Below are 4,840 nucleotides of genomic sequence, written 5' to 3' on the forward strand. Positions count from 1 at the left end.
AGATTAAGAAACTTCATTTGTCCTGAAAAAAAAAGCACTGAGGAATTGGCGCACAAGAGAGTAAAACAAATCTCCTGCTAACAACTTATGCCACCCAAGGCCTGGGCCTTTGTGGCCTTCCCACTAATCTGGGCCTGTGGGGAGGACAAGAGTAGCTGAGCTTCACACTCATTAATAAGATCAAAATATGCCAATATTGAAAATGAACTTCAATGTTGAAAAGTGCAAAGTTATGCACTTTGGTAGAAATAATATAAACGTGAGTTATACACTAAATGGTAGTGTGTTTGGGGATCCTTAGTTAAAAGGGATCTGGGGATTTTTGTAGATAACAAGTTGTCTCCACGCAGTGTCATTCTGTGGCTACTAAAGCAAATAAAGTGCTGTCTTGCATAAAAAAGGGCATTGACTCAAGGCATGAAAACATAATTTGTCTCTGGTAAGGCTTCACTTTGAGTGTGTAGTGCAGTTTTGCGTTCCAGTCCATAAAGGGGAAGGAAAGTCATTTTGGCATTTTACTGCCAATAGATTTACCACATCAGTGCCACCTAGAACAATGTATTTATTCTACAGAGACCATTAACATACCTGAGTAAACAGCATATTCACACATTCTAAGGGAGGGGGGAGGGAGTTCTTAGCATTCTGGCGGGAGGGGTGAGCAGGAGAGGGGAGAGAGGAGAGAACTGCGCAGACTCTGGCCCTGGGATTTAAGGCTGTTTCTGACAGAGGAAGTCAGACACTGGAATATCATGTTTACAAAAAAAAAAATACAAAAAGATTACTTCGTTTTTACTTTTCCTTCTCCTTTAAGAAGGATATTAATGAGCTGGAGAGAGTGCAGAGGCGTGCAACTAAACTCGTAAAGGGGATGGAAGATTTAAACTATGAGGTTAGACTGTAAAGGTTGGGGCTGTTTTCTCTGGAACAAATGCACTTGCAAGGGGACATGATCACTCTGTACAAGTACATTAGAGTAGATTATAGACAGATAGGGGATGTTTTACCATAAAAAAAATCAGTGTACCAGAGGCCACCCCTTTAGATTAGAGGAACGGAGCTTCCATTTGAAGCAGAGTAGGTGATTTTTCACGGTGAGGACAGTGAGGTTGTGGAATGCCCTTCCTAGTGATGCTGTAATGGCAGATTCTGTTAATGCCTTTAAGAGGGACCTGGATGAGTTCTTGAACAAGCATAGTATCCAAGGCTATCGTGATACTAAACTCTACAGTTAGTAATGATGTTGGTATATATAGTTATGTATGTGAGTGTATAGATAGGTCAGTATAGGTTTGTGGGTGCTGGGTTCACTTGGTAGGGTTGAACTTGATGGACTCTGGTCTTTTTTCAACCCTATTTAACTATACAAAGGGGCTGATTTAATTACCCACGAACGGGTCGAATGGAGTCCGATTGTGTTTTTTTCGTAATGATCGGTATTTTGCGATTTTTTCGTATGTTTTGCGATTTTTTCGGATTCTTTACGAATTTTTCGTTACCAATACGATTTTTGCGTAAAAACGCGAGTTTTCGTATCCATTACGAAAGTTGCGTAAAAAGTTGTGCATTTTTCGTAGCGTTAAAACTTACGCGAAAAATGCGCAACTTTTCGCGTAAGTTTTAACGCTACGAAAAATGCGCAACTTTTTACGCAACTTTCGTAATGGATACGAAAAACTCGCGTTTTTACGCAAAAATCGTATTGGTAACGAAAAATTCGTAAAGAATCCGAAAAAATCGCAAAACATACGAAAAAGTCGCAAAATGTTCGTTTTCAAGTCGGAACTTTTCCAATTCGGGTCGGATTCGTGGGTTAGTAAATCAGCCCCATAGTCTCTGCATAGTCTCTGCACTCTGAAGCAAACAATAAAGCAAACAATATAAACCACTGAGCTATTGCAGTTTTGAAACCAGAAACTATTAAATAGATATGTAAGCATAGGTAAAAAATAAATGTAATAAAAAAATGTGATATGGTAATTGTCTTTTAACATCAGTCTGTTTTTAGAATATATTTGGAGTATATTTCTTTGGTGAAATAACAAGTTGCCAAAAAAGAAGAATGACATTTTAGAATGCTTTTTGTCATTGGACAGAACTTTTATCAGAGAATTCTTGGTTTTCTTAGAATAGTAAAACACTTAAAAGTAGTTTGTAGTAGATAAAGAATTTTGTTTGATGACCTCTGAAAAAAATTACCTGGAATATCATTGAGGTCTTAGAAATACTAATATTGATTTTACCTTAAGTGACTCTGACTGACCGAACTAACATATTTTTTCCCTCTGTGATGCTCTTTTATGTAAACTTTGAAGTTATACACAAATATGTTATATGAATATTCGGGCTAAGGACTTTGTGACTTCATAAAAAGGGTCCCATTTACAGGGAATTGGGTATCAAATGCATCCTAGCAGAACCTGAGCCTCCTTCATGTGAAGTTGGCCCCGGATATATCTGAAAGCTTCTTCCAGGCCCATTTCCCAATTTACTAGACTAGGGGCTTTTTATCCATGATGAAATGTACCTGATCCCACAAATTATCCTGGCAGCAAACAATTGCTGAAACAGTATTAATGTTATAAGAAACAGGGATAATATTAATATTATTAGGTAGAATAATACATTAGGATTAAAGGAAAATGATACCTTTAGAATGAATACATAACAAACAGATATTTTCAATCATAATTGACCAATTAACAAGCTGTCTTTGGGAGATCTTATCCGCTCATTTGGCTTTAAATATCATCTGAATGCTGATGATATCCAAATTTATTTTTCGACCCCTTCATTAACAGTTGAAACTGAGACTCAAATCTCTAACTGGCTCCTAGCAATCTCCAATGGGATGAACCAATGCCACCTCAAACTGAACCTTAAAAAAACTGAACTAATGATCTTTCCACCTAAGCCTGGTCCTACCCCTTCCTTTACTATCTCTATTGATGGCACCCTCATCAACCCTGTCGATTTGGCGCATTGTTTGGGGGTGATCTTTGACTACTGTCTCTCCTTCTCTGACCATATTAACACCACTTTCAAAACCTGTCACTTTTTCTTATGCATTGCCAAAACCCGCCCCTTTCTTTCTACTGCAACAGCTAGGCTGCTCATGTATGCTCTCCCCCATGATTTGACTACTGTAACCTGCTACTAACTGGCCTGAGTCCCTATCTCCAATCTTTCCCCTCTACAGTCTATTTTAGATACTGCTGCCAGAATTCTCCTCCTCTCATCCAGGAGAGTTCAGGCCCTTCCCTTGCTAAAGTCCTTATCGTGGTTTCCTATTAAACAAAGAATATCTTACAAACTCCTTCTCTTAACCTTCAAAGCTCTCCATTCCTCGGCTCCTCACTACATCTCTTCTCTTGTGTCTCCGTACGTTCCTGGCCCACTCCTTCGTTCCTCGCAGAGCAACCGTTTGGTTGCGCCCCCCGCCTTAAACCTTTCTGCCCCTTACATTTGGAATGCCCTCCCTGATTTCCTCTGGAGAGAATCCTCCCTCAAGGTCCACATACATGAAGGGGCAGAAACGAGGGGCCTGCCTGACCGATATCTGGCCTGAAATTGTCCAGATATCGATCAGCCAGGTTAAAAGATTCAGTTGGATCGGGGACCGCATCGGCTCATTGATGCGGTCCCCGAACCGACTGCCCCATTGCCGCCTATATAATTTGATCGTTTGGCTCCAGGGCCAAACGATAAAATTTAGCCTACACGTTCCCCGATATCGCCCACCCGTAGGTGTATGGTGTAACGTGTATGGGGACCTTCAGTCTTTTTAAAACTAAACTTAAAGACTACCTTTTGGAGAACTTCCCAGCACCTGATCTGGGAACTAGCACTTATATTGTAATGTCACCCACTGTGACCTACAGCACTTACATTTGCCTATTTGTTTCTGTAAGTTACCCTCCCATATAGATTGTAAGCTCTACGGGACAGGGACCTCCTTCATCTTGTGTCTTTGACTCTTAACTTGTTGCAACTGTATTTATCTGTATTTATTGTTATACTTTGTATTTATCTATTATTATCTTAATAACCCCTTATTTCTATTAATCTATTCTACTGTACAGCACTGTGTACATAAGTAGCGCTTTATAAATAAAGATATACATACATACATACATACATATTAAATAAGCTTACCATATTGGCAGATCTATGTATATATTAGTAAATATTGCACTTAAATTTTCTCCCTCGAGCCATTATTTTTAATTATTTGTTTGATCTCTCAGAGATCACATGAAGGGAAATAATGCAGCTCTACTTTTAACAGGAAGTGTGGGAGAAAAAAAGAGCCTTGTCCATTCATTGCCTGATCTACATTAACATGGATGTGTTATCTTTTTTGTGTGTAAGCAAATGGAATTGTCAGGGGGCTGCCATTATTACTTTAAATGGCAATTTTCTATTTAGGATTATCCAGATAGCAGATTAATAGAAAAGTGCATTTTTTAAAAAAATGGTTTATTTACATGAAGCAGTATTTTACATACGGGCTGTAATGTTCAGGGATGTTCTCCTTTAACATTTCCACTCTATATGCCTATACTGTAGTTAGAAAAACTTTAAATGGGGGTACAAGCCTATATAAAAATATGTGAACAATTAGTGATTGTTGCTGTTATTATTATATAATTATGAATTGCATAAACGTATTGAGCATTTTAAATTAATGTAATAAACAAATTCATAAAACAACACTGCCATTAGGTAAATACTGTAAATATTGTTAAAAAATGATAATGCATACTTATAAATGAAAATGTGTATTTTCTCACTGACCTAACAGACCTTTGTGTTGAGCGTAAACCACTGCTCAAGTCTC

The sequence above is a fragment of the Xenopus tropicalis genome, chromosome 2, assembly GCF_000004195.4.
Source record: "Xenopus tropicalis strain Nigerian chromosome 2, UCB_Xtro_10.0, whole genome shotgun sequence".
Lineage (NCBI taxonomy): Eukaryota > Metazoa > Chordata > Amphibia > Anura > Pipidae > Xenopus > Xenopus tropicalis.